This window comes from Neolamprologus brichardi, chromosome 3, assembly GCF_056152115.1.
Source record: "Neolamprologus brichardi isolate AB-2024 chromosome 3, ASM5615211v1, whole genome shotgun sequence".
Taxonomy (NCBI): Eukaryota; Metazoa; Chordata; class Actinopteri; order Cichliformes; family Cichlidae; genus Neolamprologus; species Neolamprologus brichardi.
The window spans coordinates 48,452,142-48,478,869 of NC_142106.1; the positions used below are offsets into that span (position 1 = coordinate 48,452,142).

At 40.0% G+C, this 26,728-nt stretch overlaps 2 non-coding genes and 2 pseudogenes across 2 annotated transcripts; 1 reads left to right on the forward strand and 3 right to left on the reverse strand.

The window, feature by feature from the left end:
* Positions 1–2,235: 2,235 nt before the first annotated feature.
* Positions 2,236–19,012, forward strand: LOC148104725 (beta-1,4 N-acetylgalactosaminyltransferase 2-like; annotated as a pseudogene).
* Positions 19,013–24,687: 5,675 nt separating this feature from the next.
* LOC148104726 (5S ribosomal RNA) lies at positions 24,688–24,806 on the reverse strand. The gene has a single exon (XR_015718746.1). It is a non-coding gene; the product is annotated as a 5S ribosomal RNA (ribosomal RNA).
* A 390-nt stretch (positions 24,807–25,196) lies between these two features.
* LOC148104727 (5S ribosomal RNA) lies at positions 25,197–25,315 on the reverse strand (annotated as a pseudogene).
* A 390-nt stretch (positions 25,316–25,705) lies between these two features.
* LOC148104728 (5S ribosomal RNA) lies at positions 25,706–25,824 on the reverse strand. Its single transcript, XR_015718747.1, has one exon. It is a non-coding gene; the product is annotated as a 5S ribosomal RNA (ribosomal RNA).
* Between the last annotated feature and the right edge of the window lie 904 nt (positions 25,825–26,728).

Genomic DNA, 26,728 nt, shown 5'->3' on the forward strand with positions numbered 1-26,728 from the left:
ACTTGATGATGTCACAGGTCCGGAGTTTTTACTGCCGTCCCCTCTTAATTTAACTGTGATTAATATGTTATGAAGCTTAACTTTAATCTCAGCCAAACCAATTTACTCAGGAACAAATAAAATCGGTGCAGCGTCCGCATCACTGCAGCCGCAGCACCAATCTGTCTGTCGATCTCCAGCTCCCTTCTCCCATCACTCGCGAATAGGACCCCGAGATACTTGAATTCCCCCACTTGGGGCAGGAACTCATCCCCTATCCGGAGTGGGCACTCCACCCTTTTCCGGCTGAGAACCATGGCCTCAGAAACATCGGAGCACGTTTGGAAATATATAGAAATATATGATATCTTGATAAACTGAGTAGATATTTGAAGTTTACACAGCTACATCCTCGCCTGAAAATATCTTAAAAGTTTATTTTGTGACCCAGAAAAAGTAATATTTTTTAGCCGCGGTCCTCCGCCATTGCCGCGTTTGAGTTTTGGACGGAATGCATTCTGGGATATTTAGCTGTACCCAGTAGCGGTTTTAGATACGGGCGACACGGGCGGTTGCCCAGGGCGGCATCGTGGTGGGGGGCGGCATCACGGGCATCGGCAAAAAAATAAAAAATGCTCGTACTCATGCTGCCCCGACATCAGCCAGCGCATATTGGGAATGTCACAGGCACCGATCAGTTTTCTATCGCCCATTTGCTGGGAGTAAGGGCGCCCTTCGTTTGCGAGGTGCGCCTGCTGCTTGCGGCGCAGAGAGGAGAGGGCGGGGCGGCGGGGGATTTTCTGACCGGCTGGAGCAGCGTCTAATAACCAACTCGCAAAGTAAAACAAAATAAAAACAAACCAATAAACACGAAAACACCCGACATTATGATACAGACTTATAATTTGCACCGATGTTTTTTCGAAATTCTATACACGAAAAGTGAGTGCGAGAGCCCTCGGTGCGCCTGCTCGCTGCCGAAGTCAAAGTAAACTTTATTGTCATCTCCGCTACAGACAGTCCAGTATATAGAGAGACGAGACAACGAGGCTCCAGTTACAGCAGTGCAAATAAACAAACAATATATGTAAGAAGAGTAAGAAAATAAATATACACTTTAGGACTCGGGGTAAAGGGATCAATAACAATTTTAAATTTACAGTTTGATGATTTAAAGTCTCACACACAACCCGTCAAAAGGGGAGGGGGGGCTGCTGCTTCCAAATAAAACGCATTTCATTCACAATGTTGTAAATCCAAGCCCATTATGTATTCATGATTTGAATCCTGGGTTGTGTGAAATCCCAGAAATAAAGACAAAGTGAATCTGTGAATTAAGGTGTAGGTCTGTTAGGTTATGTTGTGGTGAACCTCGGGTTGGGGGATGAATGTTCATACTGGAGTGCAAAATTAAAACCAATGGAAGATGGAAAAGAAAAGTTCAAAGCCATCATGTCTTCAGTTTAGAAAAAAGAGAAAAGAAGAGGAAGAGAAACAAGCAAAAGATACAGGTAAGCAGATGTGTCATTGGATAATGGCAGGTCATGTATCCTGAAACAATCAGAATCAGAATCAGAATACTTTATTAATCCCTAAGGAAATTATGTGGGTTACAGTTGCTCCAAGAAGGAATGGTAAAAATAGCAACAGTAACAGACTAAACTCCAAACAATACATTATGTTACAGATTTTAATATTAATTAGTCATTGTCAGTTTTTGATTTGTCCTGTTCTCATTGTATGATGGCTGTTTGGTAGCTGTTTGGATACTATGCATACTCTCTCTCTCTTCATATGTGTATATGTGTGTGTACAACAGTTTTATGTTAATGTACAATCCTTAATATGTTTTGTGTGTGTGTGTGTGTGTGTGTGTGTGGGGGGGGGGGGGGGGGGGGGGGGCGGCCGAAGGGAGTGTTCGCCCAGGGCGCCAAACAGGCTAGGACCGCCACTGGCTGTACCAAGTCCACACAAGTCACCACCGATGCATGCTCGATAAAATGGGCAGAGCGAGGACAAATCCGGGAATTTTTCGCGTTCTCGGCTTGATGCGTACTTTGAATTGGAACAGTACTTGGTCTCCATATCACGAGTACATGAGAACGCAAGTATGCACAAGTACGCATATTGAGACAGGGCCAATATATTTAAGTGGATAAAAGGTAACTATAGTTAGAACCACAGGACAGCTTAAAGTCAGGAGCTGGGAGTCAAATGAGGAAAAAAAAAATCTATTTGCATTTAAAACAGTCTTTGATGATAGAGGCAACCCCGTCTCCCATCCCAGACAACCTGGGCAATGTTCCAGCAAAGGTGCCACTTCACCAGCGCAAAGCTATGTCTCAGTTAGGAACATAACGTCCAGCTTATTACTTCCCCTCCTATACCTTTGGCATTGCGACGAATAAAACTGCAATGGGTGAGCATGCTCCGATAACATCGGGTCAACCGGAAGAAGGCAGCGCTGTTTGGCGGCAGAAAAAAGTTCTAAACAGCCATGATCGCTAGTGGCAAGGACCTGCCGCATCCAAGTTCTGACTCGCGCGTGCTTCCCAGATCGCACGCCATGTATACGTGCACTTTTTTAGCGCTTCCAAGGATTCCAGGGTGGATCATGTTGATGCATTTTCTCTGGTACCGACGCCAAATGTACAGAATAATGTTGGCTCAGAGTTTAAAGGTGAAGCTGTTCAAATAACCTTTTATGTTTCTGCCTTATTTTCTTTTAGGATGAAAAACTGCACTTAAATATTTATTACTATTATTTAAAGACGAATATTTTGAAAATTTACTTAAAGTACATTAATCCTAACAATAGAAAGATACCCTGGGTATGTTGATCTCACGTTGTAGTATAGGGCCCAGAAATGTATGACGTTGACACACAGAATAGAGGTCTAGTCACACCAGCTCTTAAAAAGTGAGAAATGTTGATCGGGACAGGGGCAGGGCAAAGCACCAGCAGTTGGGGCGGAACCACATCTAATATTACTAAATCTCAAAAGCTAAAAAAAAAACAAAACTCAAGAGGTGTTTAACTATTTTCATTTTTTTAGCCACACTGAAATGATTCCATGTTTGTTGAAAACATGATTACATGCTTTATTTCCCATATGGATAAATGTATTGCTTATCCAATAATGCCACTACTTAGATTGACCTTTGGCCTCACAGTACTTATTTGTTGCTTTGTGGTCATTATACTTGATCAGTCAAAATGATCTGTGTTGCATACACCTCATTTCTTCCACAGGACAACTTCTGTACTGTCCAAGAAGCTGTTTGCTTTGCCCAACTCTCCTCTGCAGTATCCAATCCAAGGTTACACAGTAAAGCCCTTGTCCTCCTCTGTCATACCAGGTGAGACATGAAGAAATACATAGGTAATGAGTAATAAAAGAGATCCTGCCAAATAAGGCACTGCAGCATGTCATATATTATCAAACACAATTTCAGGGTAGCGCTACCATGGTTACAGACAGGAAGGTGGATCTCGGTTTTCACATGTTCAGTCACTTCCTTGATCATTTGCCTTTTTAAATTTTCTTTGTTATATGGTCAATATAACCACTGACGTATCTATTTCTTTCCATCATGGGATGCTGTCACAGTGTGGTCATTTTAATTTTAGGTTTACAGCTGCATGCAGGAAAAAGGAGCAGCTACAAGGTTAGTGTCATAAAACAGTTCAGCTTGATAGGCAAATCTCAACAAACTCTGTTAGAATAGTAGAGGTGCAAGATGGGTATCAAATATTTCTCCAAAGGTAGGTCTGTATGTTTCATTTAAAAAAACAGTGAACTTCAAGGCTGCCACTGTAGTATTTCTGCTTGGTAAAACTTTAAATTTCCTCATAGTAATTGTGATGACCTTAGAAGCTCTTGGTAACTTTCATTTTAATACTATTATCATAGAGATTTAAAGAAACAAAGATGTTGAATTTGCATTCTTTATGTTGTAGGAATAATTCTTTGTCATTTGCAAATGAAGCCATTTTGGTGTTGAGTTTGAGTTGAAGACAGAAACCCCACCGTAAGCAAAATTGTCAGGCCCTAGATACTTTGCTGAAGATGAGTTGGATATTTAAAGCCAGAGTGTTAGTAATATGAATTTTATAATTTGCTAAATGATTATTAAACCAAAGCTATTTTTTAAATAATATAATTACTTTAATGTATAAAGTCTAACTCAGGACCTATCCAGTTGCCCCACCAGTGCTTTTCTTCATTCATTCTCACTTGAAGTCACTTATTTACATTACCGTAATAACTTTTTTTGGTCTCTGGTTGTCATGTGCTTCCCATGTGGATGGCCCCTAAGCTCTCTTTAGCATTTTGCTAGCTGCATACATAAAGCCCTGCAGTAACATCAGGCCAGGACACTGAGTCTGGTTTTGTGGTTGTGGTCTGGGGCCAGCTTTCAAATATAAGATAATACATCTAAATCAAATACCACAAGAAATTAGGTAAATTAAAAATGAAAACAATTTTCTGTGATTGTATGTAAATTTATATCCAGCATTTACTGTCACTGTGATTAAAATGAATGATGTCACAGATGTCTGTGTAAGTATGAATACTTGGAGTACTTTTTAGTTTATTCAGATTTTTCTATTCTAGGTGGTCTTAAAAGTCTCTAAAGGGATCCTGACCACAGATATTCCACCAGCAGAGGTCACAGTCGAAGGTGAGATTCCACTTCTCATCAGTTTATATACAAATTGGTGACAAAAAAAGCTAGAACTCCTATACTAAACAAATCTGTTATTTTGTGGAGGTTAATTTGTTGGCTTGATTTGTGTCTGATATATCCTTTAAAAGGGTGGGTCACTGCAAATCAGGAACAAATATGTTCTGAGTCATTAACTTTATTCTATGGCAGAACATTTATGTCCTGAAAGTATGAATAGGGCATGGAGGGGTCACTGCATGATATGATGGGTTTGATATGTTATGACATTCACAATCAAACTTCAATCTAAAGAAGACACTGGAATGAAATGTTGTGAAATTGTAATTCACAGGTTCTGGTGAGAAAGAATTGATAATCAAGTCCGGGAGCCTGGAGCTGCTCAATGACGTGCTGGTCAAAGTGTCCTATACTAGCACAGTCTACCATATCAACACTGGAGACCTTGGTCTGCATTGTCTGGGAACTCAGTCTTGTCTTTTAAGCCCAAATCTTCTTTTTAGTGTACAATAAGTATTTTTTCTTTTTCTTTTTTTAGTAACTTTCCAGTTTGAAAACCATAAAGCTGTGTTCGCTATTGCCATCAAGCAGCCTCATGTACCAGTCCTGTATGACATGGGGACAGGTAGGAATCTACTTTTTAAACAAGGGTATTAAAAGAGAGAGAGAGAGAAATGCAGGAAAACCATGAATTTTATGAAGGTTCTTTCACAGTATATGCCAACCCAATTATTTCTTTGGTTTTATTTTGTTTCTTACTACTAGTTAGTGGGAATAGTGTGTTGTTAAAATATTAAGTATCCATCCATCCATTCGCTTCCGCTTATCCTTTTCAGGGTCACGGGGGGCGCTGGAGCCTATCCCAGCTGTCATAGAGCGAGAGGCAGGGTACACCCTGGACAGGGCTAACAGGGCTAACACACAGGGACAGACAACCATTCACACTCACATTCATTCGCACATTCACACCTAGTGACAATTTGGATTATCCAATTAACCTATCCCCACAAGCTGCATGTCTTTGGACGGTGGGAGGAAGCTGGAGTACCTGGAGGGAACCCACGCAAACACGGGGAGAACATGCAAACTCCACACAGAAAGACCCCAGCCTGATGTTGGAATTGAACTCAGGACCTTCTTGCTGTGCGGCAACAGTGCTAACCACCGTGCCACCGTGCTGCCACTTAAAATATTAAGTATTCTAAGTTAAATTCCCCTTCACAATTTGTTTTTGTTCCTTGTGGATTATTAAATCTATAACTCCTTTGGCTGAGTGCTTAGAAACCAGATGCGAAAAATAATGTGTCCCTAGACTCTGCTTCCTTCACGGTGCCAGTGAGATTAAGCTGGTCCTCGAAGTATTCCTTCCGAAGTATTCTTTCCACTGCCCGACAATGTTCTCAAACGAAGTCAGCAGCGCTCCATCCGCACTATACACAGTGCAGGTAGAGCACTGCCTTCCCCTCCTGAGTCGCCAGAAGGTTTGCCAGAATCTCTTCAAGGTAGTCCGAAAGTCTTTTTCCATGGCCGCTCTGAACTGCTCTCACACTCAAGTTTTTTGCTTCACCCACTGCTCAAGCTGCGTTCCGCTTGGCCTTTCAGGTGCCTCTGGAGTCCCACAGGCTAACCAAGCCCGACACAACTTCAGCCTGGTGGCTCCCTTCACCTCTGGTGTCCACCATTTGGTTCGGGGGTTACCACAACAACAGGCAACAACGACCTTGCTGCAGCACTTCAGTGTAGCGGCTTCAGCAATGAAAAGTTTGCTGTTCAATTTGCACAGTTTGCACAAAACTCATTCTACTCTGTAGCAGATGATCTGTCTTATTTTCTTGAAACATTTTTTTGCTTCTGTCTGTCAGATATCAGCTCTCAAGTTACCATCGCCACAAAGACCTTCCTGCGGTACGAACAGCTGAAGGTCTTGTTGGACAGTATCCGAAAATTCTATAGCACCATAAAAGTTATTGTTGCAGATGACAACTTTGAACCAGAGCACATTACCGGAGAAAACATTACATCATGCCTCCAGCACAGGTATGCATAGACATTTAGAACGTAAGATTGTGTTTTTTGTGGGGTTTTTTATTCATACTGAGTTTTATCAGACATCTTGGACAGAGCAGTATAATTATTGAAGGATTTATTAAAATAGTAAAATATAGGATTTTATGCTTTTTTCTTTTCTAGAATTAGACTTTAAATCACTCATCCCCTAAATATAAGAAGAGTGGAGAGGAAATGCTCAGTGCATCGCATGAAATCATCCAGTAGTCTGAGGGTAGTCAAGTGTGCCTTCATCCAGCCCTACGTGTAAGCTTTTAGAAGAAAAAGTTTGCAGCTTTTAAGATTAGACTCCAGTGTTTTGGATTAGTGATTTTAGGAGCTTTCAGAACAATCTGATAATACTGAATTACAATAGTCCAGTCTAGAAGTAATGAATGTCACAAGTGACTACTTACACCTCAGAGGGTAAAGGACCATTAAAACAGACTGTAAAATATGTTTTCATCCTCAGGGCTGGTTTGCAGGCAGAAATCTGGCTGTTTCCCAGGTAACCACCAAGTACTTCCTGTGGGTGGATGATGACTTTTTGTTTACAGAGAAGACAAAGATAGAGAAGCTTGTGGAGATGATGGAGGCGGTCCCTGAACTGGATGTGGTGAGAATGAAATAGCTCATGTTATCTGATTTATGTTTTCTTCTTTAAATAGAACACTAACTGATCTATGTACATAATATATATGTATATATATCCATTTCTGTTAACAGTTGTAAGCACCCCCCCCCCCCCCCCCCCCCCAATTTGTTGATCATTTTCATCACTAATGTGATCTAGATTCCTGCTACACTAAATTAACTGCAGAATTCTGTGTTTTTGTCAGATTTTTTTTCTTCTTTAGCTAAATCAGATGTTTGCATTCTAAGTGTGACCTAATACGCCCATTCCACCATCACCACCAAGGCTCATTCCCTTTTGATAAGACTGATCATAAACCTTGCACTTTTACGGGAACAGGAATAACCTTTTGTACAGCATGTAGCATAAAAGCCACAGTCACATGTATTATATTGTAAACAGTGAGCAGGAGGAAGTGGTTGAGAGGTTTAGGTTGTGTTTCAAATATCAGTTGTAAACTGAAGCTGTCATTAAACTTGGAGTTTGTGTTGGACTACAACCCAACTGATCAGCATTATTTGACTATTCCAAAAAGAAAAACAAGTTAGAATAAAGGACTGTTTTTTAAGCTGCATCAAAGTGCAATTTAGCAAGCCAATAAAGTGGCCAATCAGATTTTTTTTTCTTGTTATTCAGAGTTACAACCAATAACAAGCAAAAGTTAGACACAGTTAGGACCAAGCTTAGCTGAAGACCATTTTATTAAGTCAACTACAGTACAAAAGGTTAGCCACCTCATAAACTAGTTTGCGATAAAGACTTGGTTTTGATTTAAAAAAAACAAACAGAAAAAGAAGTGTTACGGGTTCAAATATTGGGAATGGATACAAGAGGAAGACCAAAATAACAACACTGGTCCGGCCGGGTCAAGTCAAACGATGATTTAATGAACACACGCGTGGGAGATGGACACCATACCGCAGACAGCATCAGATCTCAAAATGGTGGAGCCTTGATCAAACTCTTATAGCCTCTAGTGGCCCCCACCTAATCATAAAAGCCTAAACATTCACATTCTTTCTCACACAGCGCCTAAGCTACGACCTTGGCTCCCTGTTTATCTGCTCCTGATGAAATGGGGCAGTATGCTCTGTTCTCTTCTAATCAGACAAATAAGGCGATGACTTTCTGTGAACAATATTTTCTTCTAACTCAGCAGTATAATGCATCATAAAACAATATCATCCATTCACAATAAATCAGCAGTCTAATGTAATGCAAATCAATTTACCAAATGTAATAGTTATCACCTTCTTCTAATTCAGGAGAATAATGCAAACTAAAACTACATAATAATTCACAATCTTTACTTAGGGGTCTAACATGGCATAAAGTAATATCATAATCCGACAATTCCCCCTGATGAGCTCTTTAGACTTAAAGAGCTCACTTACACCCTGCAATCCAGTGTTGCCGGGTTCATTTCTCCTTACTCCTTAGGCCCTTTGTCCCCCTGTTGGGTGAACCATATGTGAGATGACCTCTGTGTTTGCGCAGTTCAGATGCAAGAAAAACTTTTATTACAACAACAACAGTAGGTACAGATGATACTCCCATCACTCCCCAGTTCTCCCACAGCTTTATTTCGGTGCTACCTTATACCCTCCAAACGTACTCAGACTAGAACCTCTGTCCGAGGAGCTTTTAACCTTTATTTTATTGCTGTAGGCACCAGTGTCTTCCAGTCGGGTGATCCTCTGCTCTTCTTTCTTCAACATCAGGGGTTAGACAACCCTTTAGTCGTTGCACAGATCAGGGGATTATTCTGCCCCGATTTCAAACAATGATCTGTGTATTCTGGGGTCACCGCTGTGTTTCCCAGAAAAAGGAACAGGAACGTGTCCCCCTTATGACCAACAGCCTCTCGAACGTCGTTGGTGTGGTGTTCCTGGATTTCCTTTAACCCCTTCATGGTTATTGCTGTGTTTATGGGATCCATCCTTTTGAGGTGACTAGCTGGAGCCCAAAATGCCATGACACTTGAACCCAGTTGATGTTTCCGCAGTCACCGTGTCTGTCTCTGCTGCCAAGGATCCTCGTATATCTGTGACCTCGTCTGGTGTCTGTTCCTTCCTCTGTAAGAGACAGAAAACCAAAACACCTCTCTTCCCAGCTCTAACAATCTAATGTTGCTGTCTACTGATCTTTTGGTGATTCAGAATTTGTTTAGAATATTCAGAATGTCCCAAGGACTTATCCTAATTTAGTGTATGTGTGTTTAAGCGTGTTTGCATTTAGCCTGCTGCACTCAAGGCATTTCCTACACTTTATCAGTCCGGACTATCGCCGAACGAAGCTTATGACCTTCAAAAAACCGAGTGCCAACTCATTATAAGCACATTTGCAAGATATGTATAAAAATGATTAAAACCACTCATTCTAATAAAAGACATAAACAAATTAGCCATTTCTAATTCTACCATGTGTCCATTCAATGAAGCTAGAAAATTAAAAGAAAAGGTTAGTGACCTCATATCTTAGAAAGTATCAGACTTTCTCCTATCCAGTGTCGTTGCTCCAGTCTTGTTATTCTGTTAGGGAATGAAATCAATTTAATTGTCATGTTAGATCTGTTCAACTCCGGGCTCCGCCCAGAGCCTGCGTCTTCACAATCGTCTACAAACAAAACCTGTATTATTATGAACTTCACTTCAACATGAACTTGTTGACTACTTTTGACACCTGTAGATAGAAGATTAACATGGGGTTATAACAATCACTGTAATACAAATATTAATATGTCAATAGCTTCAATAAATGTTCAATGCAATGCTTGTTATATGATTCTGATGTAACAATAATGCTGATGCTAAAATAACAGTAAAACACACCCTTTTTATCCCTTACTGACCACAGCAGAGGCCTCTATGTTTTAATTCAGCCATGAATCCAGCTCACCTGATTCATCCCTGAGCCCCACCGGCACTGGCATTTGACAGGGTGGCGCTGCATATTCTTCCTTTAATGTCACTATTTTCAATCTGTTAATTAGAGTGCTTAAACATGAAGTAGACTACGTCCACTACAAGTCAATACAACTGTGAATGTGGCCAATTATCAATCTATTACCAATCAATAACAAAAAATAGCTTTTATTTTATGCATGCTTTTAGTCAACCATTCACCCACAGGATCTCCAATCCCAGAAAATTCCTTCTCTTCCTTTAATAAGTCTGTCCTCCTTCCATGCCCTGGTAACTGGTCCATCCAGAGCCATATCATCTTGAAATATACATACAACAAGCCAAACCACACCTTGGTCACACCAACCCTTTTCCGCCCTGAAGATGTCCAACGCCATCTTAGTCTGGACTGTCAAAGGTGACTTTAACGCTGACTGTTCCGACAATCCATTTATAACATTTCCTGGTCAGATTAGCCAATCCCTGCACACTGGAATAAACATAATCAACATGATCAACATTTTTCCTGCGTGTTTTTCACCATCTTATTAATTCCAATGGTCCATCCTTATGTGGTTTGCTACATTATGTTTATCTAGAACTCCACTCTGTCTCTAAATGTTTGAAGAATTCTTCATGTTTGGGGTCAAGTTTTAAGAATTTGACCATACGTGAAATTAATAATGTTATCACCCCCATCGGGGCTTACCTTTCCCACTTCTGATGATATTCCTCCCTATTCTTTGCAAGTCCCCAATTTTGGTGGCGAGAAACTGTTGGTGTGGTCAAGTGGGCGCTGTAAAAACAAAAGCTCAGGACAGAACAGTTATCAGTCATGTACTTCATACAAAATTAGCATATATTCAATTTCATATTGATCCTCTGAGTGTAATGGTACATTTTAATTTTAATTTATCAAAGCTAAACACAATAATTTTTCTTTATTTTGCTCTCGTTCTTGTGCAGCACCACATCTCAGCACATGCCCCTGTCGGTTCTATCTTACTTTTCTAAATTATTGACTATTTCAATGGAGAACCTAAATGACGTGGACCAGTGTTTGTCATTACATATCTCTATTTTAAATGTAACAAGTCTATCATTCCCCTGTTATTCATAGACATTAATAGAGGGTTTTCTTTGCTTTTTTCTCTATCAAAATTAATTGGCTTTTTTACAGTGGCCTGCTATGGTTAATAATAACATTTTCAGTCATGAGTGAAATCAAAGCTTCTCTCCATTTTAGCATTTAACATTCCCAACAATATAATGTGATGCATTAATCGAAACACAGCTAATAAAACACAATTTTCTTGATGGAAACATCAGTAACTCAAAATTAGCAACCAAAGGGTTAAGTCTGCAGTTCACACTCATGTGAAGCTACAGCCTCCCCCTTTAGTCTCTGTCCTCCTTCTACTCCTGCAAAAACAAAACAAAGCGAGACAAAACATCCACCCTTCTTTTACAGGCTGGGTGAATTGTTTGTGGGCATTTACTAATCCTAAAGTCGGTACCGTTTTTGTCTCAGTATCAAGTCAGTTTAAACTTTTAGTCGTCAGTCCATCACAGTCCAGTCACATGCATACATTCACACACATTCATACCAGATATTGCTGATAATGGAGTCTCACACGCAACCTATTCGAGGCTCCATCACCAGCAAGATGACGTCATCATTTTAAAGGAAAACAGTTCCTTGTTTCTTTGGACTGGATTGACTCGCTGCAATCCTTTTAGGCTCAGGACTTCTCATGTGATCAATGTCCCATATAAGTGAATTTCTCCAGAGCCCATTATAATCATGGAGAAAAATACTTTGCAACTGTTTTCAGTAAGAATGTTTTATAGCGCTTTAAAGTTCAATCTCTCAGGCCTGGATTAAAGAGCTGATTTGTTAAATCAGGAACTCACAAAATACCAAAATATCACCACCGGTGGATCACTCCTCTCAGATGTTCTTATTTCAGTGCACTGTAACAAAAGCAAAGACAAACGTAACCAATAAAATACTCATATAATAACAAATACTGGGGCCCGTTGGAAACATGTCCAAACATAAAACCATCTTTCTCTCTCTTAGAGAAAGAAAACAATCCAAACCTCACTGATAAAATCAACCTAGTTTTAAGCAAAACCCAAAATCAACAAAACTTCACCAGAAAGTTTTTCTCCGTCCCGGGACAATATTGTGTAGGAATACAGGTACCGTAACTTCTTTTCGCACTGACAAAAACATGTTGGACTTATTTGATTCAATAATGGACACTAGTTACACACAAATGCTTTGATAGAAACTTAAACAACTGAGTTAAATCAACACAACCTTTTCATATTCAGTAAACCTGTGCATTTTGAGTTCATATTACACGATTAAGACATGTTCAGATGGAGTAAGTTAAGCTCCTGGAATATTTTAATCCTTCACAATTCTGTCATTTTATTTCAACACTATTCAATAACTTTTATCCAAATTCTACTTGGTCCCTTAAATACTACATGTTGTCTTCATATTGCCTACGGTTCAACAAAGTCTAAATTCTGGTTACCATAAAAATTGAATGGGTCTACAACAACTACCATCCTCCTATCTTTATCCTAATTGCACGAGGGCTGGGAAATAACTCTAAAGTGATAGGTTACGAGGCAGGGTGCACCCCGAACAGGTCACCAGTCTATCACCTAGAAACAAACAACCATTTACACTTACATTCACGGATAATTTAGAATCATCAATTAACCTAACTCTAATAGCTTCATGACTTTTCACTGTGGCAGGAAACCAGAATACCCAGAGAGAAACCACTGCAAACTAGCCAGACTGTGGACTTGCACCCAGGACCTTCTTACTGTGGAGCAACAGCACTCACCAGCATGCCAACAATATAGGAAATACAGGGAAGCTATGATTTCCTGTTGAATTTTGTACAGATCTTTAAAGCCTGAGGCAATTGTGTTAAATACACATGGGATGCTTACGTAAATCCAAGGGCTGGCCCCCTTTTCTTTCTTTTTTTTAAATTTATTTATTTTTTCATGTTTCAGTGTGTTCCTCCTTCAATTAAATCTCAATCACAAAAATGTGGCGCTCCGAAATAAGGCTCACACCGTTAATTCATCATTTTCACTCTGTACCACTGCTCCTTATCAGGCTGTGCGAAGCACAGTAAACAATTCAGTCGAGGCCTTGAGCCATAAACAGACATCACTCACAGACATTGTTTTCATAACCAAACTGCTTTAGACCCTGTCCCCTAAATCTACACAAATGCCCTCTGGGTGACATGAAATGCATTTAACCAATTAACAATCAATTACTTCTTGTTGTTGTAACAAATTCTGTATTTGGAGGTTTGTGTGCAGCATTTTGCGTATCAGCATAGCATTTGTTAGTAAAGCATTCTTCATTGCATCAGCGTGTGTGTATCACTCTTCATTGCACAAACATGTGTATGTGTGTATGTGTGTGTGGATCACTTCTCAGTGAATTGAATCAGCATTTCGATTTGTGTGCGTGTGTGTGTGTCATTTCTCAGTCAATCAACGAGTGCATATGTGTTCATATGTGTGTTTCTCTTGATTCTGAGTCAGTGTATGTAGATGTGTGTGTTTGTGTGTGTGTTTGTGTTCATCACTTTCCTGTTCTGGTGTTCTGGGTAAACCATGGCCTGAAGCGTGCTCTGGGGTCCTGCCTCCCCCTTTTCAGTCCGTTTGGGTCCATTGGTGCTGCTGCCCAAAGTTCTCTCCATACTGGTTCTGGCCCCAATTGAGGCAGTCCTTTTCTCCAGTGTCCTGCATCTTCTCCTTGTCCAGCTCCTCCTTAACATGACCCTTTTTGCTTCTGTAGGTTCTTCAGGGTTTGCTCCTGTGTTGGAGCTTCTCGTCAGGTTTGACAACCTCCTGCTCCAGCAAGCTCCGGCCTGATTTTAAGTCCTGTATCTGGGACTCCAAGCCTGACTGATGGGTTCGATTAGCAGCCAGCTCCACGGCCTTCTGCAGCTCTGCTGTTCGGCTCTTCTCAGAGGTCAGCTCCTGGCTGAGCCCCGACACCTGTGCCTTCAGCTTATGTTCTTCTGCTGCTTTTGTCCAATCTGAGGTGCCTTCTGACCTCAGTTACTCCTCGTGTCTCTGGCACGCCCTTTTTGCTGCCCGATCCTCCGTGTTGGTCCGTCACTGTCCTGCACAGGTTTAATGCAGTGTTGTTAAGGTCAGCATTCTTTGCTCGGCCTCACTTTTCATCCGGGCTTAATAGGCATCTCGTCACAGCTCTGTCAGCTGAAGCTGTCTGGAAATCTCCCCCGTGTAGTGAAACGGGCCTTGGATTTAACGTTCTCCGTCTCCGCTGCATGAGATCGTTTTCCTGCAGCACTGTTGACATTCTCAGGCTGTTGTTGTGAGTCCAGCTGCTGTAGCATTTGGTCAGGGTCACATCAAAGATGGTAGAAGGGAGAGCAAAGATGGTAGAGGGGAGAGCAGGAGTCCAGGTCAGCCTCGGCTTTCCGGGCCGACAAAGCAGCCTGTAATTAAGCATAAAGAGAAAAAACAAAAACAAAACAAAAACAGACGAACAGGAAAATGATGTTGTTTTGGCTGTGTTGTTCAGAGAGGGGCCAGGCCCTGTGTCAGCCTTCTCCCCCCCTTTTTTTTGTTTTTTCTCACTATATAATCAACTCCTAACCCACCAAGTTGACAGGACAACATAGGTACACGTTAAAATTCTTAAGATCATGTTTAATAATTCAAAAAAGGAATTTTTATTTCATTCAATAATCACTTGTATTAATCAATCAGAGGAAAACATGTCACAATTTGACTCTTTTAACCACTAAATTTATTATTTCATCACTGGTTTATCATACCAGTGTCTGTCTTTTTGAAGTCAAGTTGTTGTCCTGCAACCCAGAGAGTTTATTTGTTAGTAGTGGATAAACTTTATCATTTAACAACATGTGTATGTTAAGTTTTGCTGCTTTAACCTTGCTGGAAAATCTTCACGTGTTCATGAATGTAAGCTGTTTCTTCATTGCGTGTGTGTGCGTTTGTGGGTGGGTTATTTTAACTTTTTTCTCAAACAAGGCATTTCTCTAATTGTGTATGTTTTTAATTTTGTTTCCCAAATTTTGATTTCCCACCTTAAATAACAGCATTCCATGTCTTCAGCCAGGAATTAGAGCTTGCTTGTGAGATTCAGGGACACATGGTGCCAAAAACAATTCAGTGAAAAACTTGCCTGAAAATTTCCAGTGATGGTAACCGATAACTGGAGGAGAAGATGTCCTTTAAGCTTCTTTTTCGGGTGGGGACAAAGTGATAGGTCAACCTGTAAAATTTTGAGCCAGAGCTTGGCCTGTGTGTCATCCCAATTTTGTTAATCTATCCTTTTGCTGCTGTACTCAGGTCTCCTGGTTGAGAGAAATCCACCTGTATTAAGAGACTAAAACATTCATTTACTATTTTTCTTACAACATCCATTTGGTTCATCTACCTAAATTTTACTCTCTCTCTTGGTGCATAGTTCACACAGTCAGGCAGTTGCCTTTTATGGGCATGCAAGTTTCCGGTCACTTACCCCCAGCAGCTGCGAAGCCGTCTCTCCCATATCAAAACTCAGCCAAACATCAAACATTCACCGTAGTCATTCAAAACTTTATTTGTAATATTATAATCAGCAAAATCAGCGTTTTAATTACAGGCATGTATCATTGTTTGCAAATCATACTTATAAAACTCAATAACACGCTAAACAGGAAGTCCTCTGTGGGCTTCACAGCAGCCACCTCATTTGCATGTTCACATACTATCTAAAAATAGCTCGCAGCGCTGCAGTGCACTGTCGTCACACACAGCCTCGTTTCATACTCAACTTTCTATTATATTACAAAGACGTCTTATATTTACAATCACTCTCAGGCCTGAAAGTTTTAGCGCCTACACAATTTTGACAAATTTAAGATAACGGGTCCAACCGAAGAAAGTCCAACTTTTTTGTAATCAATTAACCAGTATCAGCCTCTAACTGTATCTGGCCTCATCTCTAAAGTCCCTAACTCAATTTAAAGTGTCCAAAAAAGCGCAGATAAGGAGCCTCTAACTCCTAGCTTGTTCCAGGATGCCCTGTACCCCACAGTCAAGCCAACTGAACTAACCCTGTTCGCCGACAGGTCAAGGTCGCGCGTCCGCGGCCAGGAGGGAGCGTAACCTCCGGGCTATGCGCCTCTTAGTGGCCTCTAACCACCGTTCTCACAAAATTTATAATACTTTTAAACCGCCGTCAACCCTCTAAAACAAGAGTATGACTGACGCAGATGCAACGTTATGGACAATGGAGCCTCTAACTCTCAACATGGCCAACACAGATGCAATCCTTTAGACCAATGGAGCCTCTAACTCACAAACTGACCAATTCCCTATCAAACTACCTGAGCCTCTAACTCAGTATTATTTTACTTTACCTTGAGCCTCTAACTCAGTATTATTTTCCTTTATCTTGAGCCTCTAACTCAGTATTATTTTCCTTTATCTTGAGCCTCTAACTCAGTATTGTAACTTATAAGCTTATTTCAAGTTTCAAAACTCATGAGATTTTTCATCAAAATCAAAACAGGCCTTCACCAGTAATTTCAGTGAGTAGACTTTTAATTTATACAGTCCAATTTGGCACAGTTTGGATTTACATTCAACAGGTTGTGCCTCACCTTTAAATGTGCCGGCTTGCCCACTCACGTCAGACCACTGGCTCGTGCCTGCCCGTTCAACCACCTCGGACCGTCCAAACCTCCAAAACTTCCATCCCAATACCACAGGACGAGCCTCCAAAACTGTCACGGGTTCAAATATTGGGGATGGATACAAGAGGAAAACCAAAAATAACCACACTGGTCCGGCCGGGTCAAGTCAAACGATGATTTAATGAACACACGCGTGGGAGATGGACACCATACAGTAGACAGCATCAGATCTCAAAATGGTGGAGCCTTGATCAAACTCTTATAGCCTCTAGTGGCCCCCACCTAATCATAAAAGCCTAAACATTCACATTCTTTCTCACACAGCGCCTAAGCTACGACCTTGGCTCCCTGTTTATCTGCTCCTGATGAAATGGGGCAGTATGCTCTGTTCTCTTCTAATCAGACAAATAAGGCGATGACTTTCTGTGAACAATATTTTCTTATAACTCAGCAGTATAATGCATCATAAAACAATATCATCCATTCACAATAAATCAGCAGTCTAATGTAATGCAAATCAATTTACCAAATGTAATAGTTATCACCTTCTTCTAATTCAGGAGAATAATGCAAACTAAAACTACATAATAATTCACAATCTTTACTTAGGGGTCTAACATGGCATAAAGTAATATCATAATCCGACAGAAGTCACAATTATCTGTTCGGCGTTCATGGCCAGTGTTGGCCAAGTTACTTGAAAATAGTAATTAGTTACTACTAATTACTACTCCAAGAAAGTAATCCCATTACTTTACTGATTACTATTTTCAAAAGTAATTAGTTACTTAGTTAGTTTTTAAAAGCGTGATACACAACCTGAATATAAAGCAATAGACCTTTCAGCCCAATTCTCTTTTTTCTGCACAATCCATCATATTTTAATCTTTCATCTCTAATCTCTTTAATATACAAGTAAAACACAGCAGAAAATAAATAAAATCAAAGACTCAGCAGCACTGAGTCCTGTCGCTCTTAAATCTATTTTAACCTGTTTGCAGGAGTTTGAGGGTTTGCCCGTTGTCACAGCAGTCATGTCAGTGGGGTGGTCCGGGGATTTCTCTGTGAATGTCACATTCCTGTGGCAGCGTGCTCAATGTTTGCTCAGATTTGAAGTTACATTTTTCTCTGTAGAAAGAACTTTTCTTCCCACGCAGAGTAACAGCGGACGCTAATGGTTTTGTCACTTTTTACAGAATCAAACTCAAAGTAATGTCAGTACTTCCACACTTTAAACGCTGCATGGTCGTACTCTCTCCCGCACTCCATATTGTTCATTGTTAATCTGCACACGTCTGTTGCTTCCACGGACATGCACGCTCTTACGTCATTGTCATGAGACACTCTCACAAACAAAATCACAGTTTAGTAACGCAATAACGTGTTAATTACTTTTTTTGCAATAGTAATCCCTTACTTTACTCATTGCTTGAAAAAAAGTAAACATGTTACTGCCCATCTCTGTTCATGACAATATTTATAGCTTGCTTTTCGGTTTCTCTTCTTTTTAGGTTGGTGGGTCAGTAAAAGAGAATCAGTTTTATTTCTCTCTTATCTATGAAGAAGGAGAAGAAACTGAAGGTGGCTGCTTATACAGGAAGTCTAATAAGAAATTACATTCAGTTCCACAATGCTTTTTGGCCAGTGGAGTGGTCAACTTCTTCCTGGCCCGTACAGATGCTGTACAGAGGGTGGGTTTTGACCCTAAGCTACAGTGGATAGCACATTCAGGTAGGTCCAGATTTCAGTTTGGTTTAAAAGCGACAAGAAGGGGGGGGGCTTCCAGTTTTGCTTAGCTATGATAACAAAATGTTTTATTTTAAAATACTTGTTTTTTTTTTAATCTAGAGTTCTTTATGGATGGCCTGGGCTATTTACTTGTTGCCACTTGTGGTGATGTATCCATTGACCATCAACATGTAGCCAGAAGTGCTCGTTATCGCAAGTTCAGAAATCCTAGAAAGAATGACTCAGAATTCAAATTGCAGCTTCATTTCTTCAAAAACCACCTTAAGTGCATCAAATATGCATAGAAGACCTTAAGAGAACATCAGTGAACTGGTTGTAGTTATATACTGCACTTTATTTTACTCAGAGCAATGTTTTCATAGATATTGCTTTGCCTGTAATTGTCAATGTTTCTCATAATCCATTCTACTATACTGTATGCTATAATAAGAAGAATTCAAATTGGATGTTTCCAAATATTCCGAATAAAACCAAATTCAATAAATGTTATGTTGTTGATGAAATAAGGACTTTGAAGTTTGGAAGTCACCATAGCATTTATGCTAGAACAAGTTATTGGTTACTCATTAAGTAATAGTTATAGTGAGTTATAGTTGTTGAGAAGTTATTGTTATAAAGTTACTGGTCACTTTCAGCAACAGGTAAAAACATTACAGAAGAAAATTAGGGGCTATAATTAATTTTCATAAGTTTTTAGTGAAAAATCTGCGCATCTCAACTGTTTTTTGTACAGTAACCTTTACATTAAACTACATAAAACATAAAAAGTTAAATAATATTAAAGCCATGCAAAATGTATTTTCACATTATGAATGTGTTCCAGCTTATAGACCCTCATACTGTGTCTTTGGGGAATCTTACAGTGGAGATAAAATGAAATAAAATGAAGCCCTTTTCATGTGCACTGAATATACTGCCAGTGAGATTTCTAAATGAAGTTCATGTATCTGTATAATTCTTCAAATAATTGTAACCTCTTCTGAGAAAAACCTCTCTAAGTCCTTGGAAAATTTCACAGTTTTAGAGATTCCAAACTTCTCTTACGCTTTAAGAACATATCCTGTTAGAATTTTTAAAGTGTAAATAAATCTAATAAATAAAACTAATAGCATCTAACTATTTCACACTGTGTACACAGCTGTAGTAACTGTAGTAACTGACACAATGAAATAAGTTATGGTTGAATTTGTGATGGTGTTCTCTTTCTTCTTTTTCAGTTTTTACATGTGAGACATCACTCATCCAAGTGACTTCTTCATACGCTATGTCCAGATGAACAGAATCAACTTTTGGAGATTTATTTTCCTAGATGATTGAGAATGCATCAAGATGATAGATTGATAGGCTCATAGAGAACTTATGGACTTGTGTTCTCAGCCCACCATTGAGCTCAAGTCATCATTTTTTGATTTCCTTAATTTCTGAAATATTCTTCCCTGCAGTGCTATAATTGCAATTCCTAATCGCTTGCTTCAGCAAAAGAAACTCTAATAATAGCCTTTAATCAGATTAATATGGTAGTTGTGCTAAAAGCGAAGGGAAATCAAGTTTCTGTTAGCATCACCATAAATGTGTTTTATTGAGGTCAACATTGTTGTGAGGTTGAGATTTTTGCTTTTCCACTGGACCTTTACTAAAACTTTCTGTGACTTGAGTAATGATTGGCTGATGTTACAGCATCGCTTAAATTTAGGACAAAACACATTCAGACTGAATTATATTAAACTTTATGTTCCCTTTGATAATGTAAATACAATTCATGATATTTTCATGTAATATATATATTAGAGTGTATGATCTTCAAGCAAGAAAAGATGTTTATAGTTCATATATTTGGTTTCTCTCAGCTTTTCATGAAGGTTCACACACAGGAAACTGTCATGAAAGCTGTGTGGGGTGAGGCGGGATAGGTCCAAAAAAGGCAGGACTCAAAGGCAGCTTTATTGCAGGAGTCACAGATTGACATAACAAAACCATGAAGGCACTTGGAAATTAAACTGGGAAACACTAAACTGACAGAACACACAGCTGGAAGGATGATGGAGATCGACAGCAGACAGGAGACGACAGAGACAATGTTTACACAAAAGGGAAATCGGGGCAGAGAGGAGGGGAACACGGCTGAAGTCTGACTGACGAGACAGGGGAAGCAGAACTGAACATAATGCACACAGGACAAGAGGATATCACATAAAAAGAGGAAAGAGAGAATCACCTAGTGAGACTCAGATGAACTAAACACAGAGAGTGTGGGACAGAGGGAGAACAAGAGCGACATGGAGACAAGACAGAGACTTGACATCCATAACCAGACATGACTAACTACATATAGGGGTGCTGGTGAGAACACACAGAGGTGACAAAACTCTGTGAAATAACAACTTGGATCAGGGCTCTGAAAACGTAACATAAGAATCAATAATTCCCCAAAGAGTGAACAAGACCAAACAATACAATAAACATAACAACAAACTTAAAACACTGGGTCAAAGCCCAGGACCATGAAAGATTCGGGACTAGATGTTACAACCCCTGATACTGTAACATCTAGTCCTTTTACTGAAACTTAATAATTAACACTTACACGATCAGTTTCACTTCATCTTATTAATGAAGGTCCAATAGTCCGTTGACATTATCTTCTGTCCTTTCATAAAGGACGGCTTAGTGTATTCTTTGATAAAGGAGGTACTTATCAAGGGTTGAATAACTTCTTTATCTCTAGCATGTAATAAATACAAGTCAGTTTTATTATGGCTGCAGTCCAGCTAAATCCTGGTCTTTTTCACACAGATAGGAGCCCTGTTGTTTAAATGTTCAACCACATGTTTAGTTTTGTTATCTGATCTGTCTGCTAAACCACTCATCTTCTTTGCTCTCTTTTTATGCTCAATAAAAGAAGCAATTAGAAAGTGAAACCTCAACATTTAGGAAAGATGAAGATCTTCTGATTTAATCAAAAACTTGTTATTTATGTAGCCATTTTAAACAGAGGCAGCTACTTACGTAAACACACCACTACATCATCCAGTAAGTGCTAAAGTCTTCTCTGGAAATTCCCCGGTTGTACATTGGATTTTTTTATGGTTTTATTTTCTAATTGGTGGTGTACACAGCTGTAAAACTTTATAAGTTGTGTTAGAAAAGCAAAGAACAATTTCACTGAAGAGCTCTGCCCATTGTCAACCTGAATTTGTAAATGCGGTTGTGGGTCCTCTGTGTGATTCATCAGCAACAACAGAAGGAAACTATTTCCATTACATTGATCCGTCACATCATAGAGCCAATGGAATGCAATGTCTTCCACTTAGCAGAGAATCTTATTTTCTTTCAAGATACAGTTGTAGGAAACTTAAATAAAAACCTTTTATTTAGTAGAATATGCTAAATTCACAATCTGAAGGCCAACTCTACCAGAGAACGTCAGGAGAAGTTTAAACGAGCAGCTCAGTACTTTCAATAAGTGCTTCAGGATCGACATCCTTTCTTTTTACATTAAAAAAAAATATCTGTACTTTCCCAACCAGATTTTTGGAAATAGAAAGTCAGTTTTCTGTATTGAAGTGTATTTGTGATTAGTCACAAAAACACATAGCCCAAGAAGAAAAAGTGTTCCCCCAAAGGGTCTTTAAACTCTGAAACAACTTGAAACTAAGATAAAGAATAAAAACAGTGAGGGATAAAATACAGAAAACAATATCAAGATTAAATCAAATAGAATATTTAAATAACAAAATAAAATCTTATAAAAGCTGGGCCATGACACAGGACATGTCAGTGTGTGTGTGTGTGTGTGTGTGTGTGTGTGTTTCCTAATCCTACCGCCTGTATATTTTTAAGATAAATAAACTGTGAGAAGTAAACTGCACAAAAAGTTGAATGTATGAAAAATTATACAAATCAAAACATATATTCAAACTGATATTTAAGGAGTGAAGGGTTGTCTTAGCTAGCCACACCATTGCTTGCTCTGCCTTTCTATTATTGTCTCTTTCCTTGCACAAAGCTTTCAAGTAGTGTGAAGTTGTGTTAACAGAGAGCGCCCAAAATGGTACAATGCATGTTGATGGCAAAAATTCAGTCACAAAACTATGCTTTTACATTTTTATGTGACTTTACAGAAATCCTGTTGTATTGCGGATGCTGTTTTCAACTAATTTGTTGAAAAGTTGAAAAGAAAGGTGAAACGAAAATAGAAATCAAGTTGTGTTGTGCTGTGTTGTTATTTTTTATTCCAGTTTGATTCTAATACTTTTATTCAAATCTGTTTAGTCTACTTTGAATAATTGAAACCATTGCAATGATTTCTATTTATTAAAAAAAAAACACTGCAAATTAGTATTAGTGTTGTTTTATGCAGTAGCAGCACTACTGGATAAAACAGAAGACGGCGATGATATACACACATCACCAGCCTTCCAGCTAGTGACATCTAGTGGTTTCTTTGGGGTATTGCAATTAACAAACCCTGCTCCGACCCTGCTCTGATGAAATGCTGTCTGGTTTTTACAGTTTTTTCTGATTGCTTACAGTTTTTTCTGATTGCTTACAGTTTTTTCTGAATGCTTAAACCCTAACTGTGATTCTTATAGCACAATTTCTAAAACTATTAATACTTATAGCAAAACCACTCACTGAGTTTGCAAAACTAAAAGCACAAACACTGCTTTGCACTTAGTTTGCCATTTTGTAACACACACTTTGCAAACCTGTAGCTACAATCCACTGCACAGCACTCTTTTTGCAGAACTGTAAACACAACTCACTGCTTTACACTCAATTTCCAAATGATCAATGCACTCCTAGCAAAACTATACACATTTAAGGCTATTATTTACACTATTTTGCTAACTGTCTGGCACACTGTCACATGTGAAAACCTTTTTAGATAATTAGTTCACTTTGCAATCAGCCTAAGCACTATAATACAGGTAAGCTCTGTGTGTGGAGTACAATGGAGGGAGCAGGAAGAGTGAGAAGTAGAGGAGGCCGAGGAAGAGGACGTGGAGGTGAAGAAGTAGGAAGAAGAGGACGACAAGGACAAGGAGGAGCAAGATGAGGACGAGGAGGGGGGAGAGGAGGACGAGGAGGGGGGAGAGGAAGGGTAAGAAGAGTGAGAAATAGAATTGCTGATGACATCAGAGCTACAATAGTGGACCATGTAATCAACTGTGGAATGACCCTGAGGGGAGCTGGCCAACGGGTTCAGCCTAACTCGAGCCGCTACACTGTAGCAAGTATCATAAGGATATTTTGAAATGAGAATCGGTTAGTACAGTCACTTTGCACTAAGATTTGTAGCACTGCCATACGCTGATGAGAAACACAACAATACCATAGATGTAAAAATACTTAAATTGTTACTTTACAGAATTGCTAGACGACCAGATGCTGGGGCAGAGGAAGCATGTTCACTGCAGACCAAGAAACCCATATAGTCAATATGGCGATTGCAAATAATCCTATACTTGGTAATAAACACTTGTGTTTGTTTTGATGTGTGTGAATAAACACCAGTACTTGAAGTTTGGATCCCTCTATGCTTACGGATCTATGACAAAAGTATGAGCTCAAACTGACATAGCCTACGTTGTGCACAGAGAAAGCAAAAGCCAGATGTGTTTTGTATTCATACCATCAGTGTGCAGTTGGCGCATTGTGTGCTTAGTAGATGATGGCTTGTGTGTACTGTTTGATACGAAAACACCATTTTTACGAAGGTGTGAAGAGTTAATCTAGCTGTGTTCGCTTTTGCAAGAGAACTACAATGTTTTGATAATTGGGTGAAAGGTTTTCTTATTTGTGTGTAGAGTTTTGCAAAAATAGCCAATAGTTACAAAAAATGTGCTTAAGCAATCAGAAAAAACTGTAATGTGCCCTCATTAATGGGCAGCTGCTTTGGGTCTTTTAATACACCCCTTCTGTGGATCAAAAGCAGTTCAATGACATGAAAATGAAAGGCTTACAGCACCAGGTATTCCCAGGCAGTCTCCCATCCAAGTACTAACCAAGCCCAGCCCTGCTTAGCTTCCGAGATCAGACGAGGTCAGGCGTGCTCAGGGTGGTATGGCCGTAAGCTGCTGCCCACCGCACAATGTGTCAATTTATGGAATCAAGTGATGAGGTGGCCAGTACCTGAAGTTACGAACACAATCCTATAACCCTACCTGCATGCTTGCCTAATACCCTAAGCCAAAGACTCAGTTTAGCATTTATCCAGCAGCACAGGCCCTGGATTTTTGAAGATGGCCTCAGGAACCAGCACAGGGCCTGGTGTGGTGTAGTTAGCCTCGGCCAGCAGCACTGGCCCTGGTGTGTTGTAGGTGGCCTCAGCCAGCAGAACAAGACATTGGTGAAAACAGCCAAAAGCAATGTCGTTAATGTGCCCTCATTAATGGGCATCTGCTTTGCGTCTTTTAATACACCCCTTCTCTGGATCAAAAGCAGTTCAATGACATGAAAATGAAAGGCTTACAGCACCAGGTATTCCCAGGCAGTCTCCCATCCAAGTACTAACCAAGCCCAGCCCTGCTTAGCTTCCGAGATCAGACGAGGTAAGGCGTGCTCAGGGCGGTATGGCCATAAGCTGCTGCCCACAGCACAATGTGTCAATTTATGGAATCAAGTGATGAGGTGGCCAGCACCTGACGTTACAAACACAATCCTATAACCCTACCTGCATGTTTGCCTAATACCCTAACCCAAAGACTCAGTTTAGCATTTATCCAGCAGCACAGGCCCTGGATTTTTGAAGATGGCCTCAGGAACCAGCACAGGGCCTGGTGTGGTGTAGTTAGCCTCGGCCAGCAGCACTGGCCCTGGTGTGTTGTATGTGGCCTCAGCCAGCAGAACAAGACATTGGTGAAAACAGCCAAAAGCAATGTCGTTAATTTGCCCTCATTAATGGGCAGCTGCTTTGGGTCTTTTAATACACCCCTTCTCTGGATCAAAAGCAGTTCAATGACATGAAAATGATAGGCTTACAGCACCAGGTATTCCCAGGCAGTCTCCCATCCAAGTACTAACCAAGCCCAGCCCTGCTTAGCTTCCGAGATCAGACGAGGTCAGGCGTGCTCAGGGTGGTATGGCCGTAAGCTGCTGCCCACAGCACAATGTGTCAATTTATGGAATCAAGTGATGAGGTGGCCAGTACCTGAAGTTACGAACACAATCCTATAACCCTACCTGCATGCTTGCCTAATACCCTAACCCAAAGACTCAGTTTAGCATTTATCCAGCAGCACAGGCCCTGGAATTTTGAAGATGGCCTCAGGAACCAGCACAGGGCCTGGTGTGGTGTAGTTAGCCTCGGCCAGCAGCACTGGCCCTGGTGTGTTGTAGGTGGCCTCAGCCAGCAGAACAAGACATTGGTGAAAACAGCCAAAAGCAATGTTGTTAATGTGCCCTCATTAATGGGCATCTGCTTTGGGTCTTTTAATACACCCCTTCTCTGGATCAAAAGCAGTTCAATGACATGAAAATGAAAGGCTCTGATTGGTGGATTCAACTTGAGCAGATCCAGGCTTTTTGACTCTCATAGATACAGTTGAAAATATAAAGCTGAAAAAAACCCCTGAAGAAGCCAATGTCAGTTTTTGAAAAAGTTTTTGAATTTCTCATAACTTTACAGAAGTGTGTGTGTTTTTGTGTGCTTTGTGACTCAATTTTTATTCGTTGGTGACCAGCATCCATTAGTGATTTCAACTTGACCAGATTCAGACTTATTGACTGGCACAGAAACTTACAGGACACTTCATGCTCTGTTTGTCTCTGTGTGCCCTTGTGTGTATGTGTTTCTATGTCTGTGTGTATGCTTGCATCTATGTTTGTACGCATTGTTTTCTGAACATGGGTTATGTGTCTGTGTGTGTTCCTATTTGTAAACATTGCTAGGCATGTCATTTTTGCCTTAGCTTTGTGTATCTGCCGGCAGTTCCTTTGTAACTTTTCTAATGTTTCTGCCTTAGCAGAAACATTAGCTAGAACTTCAGCTTTTTGAA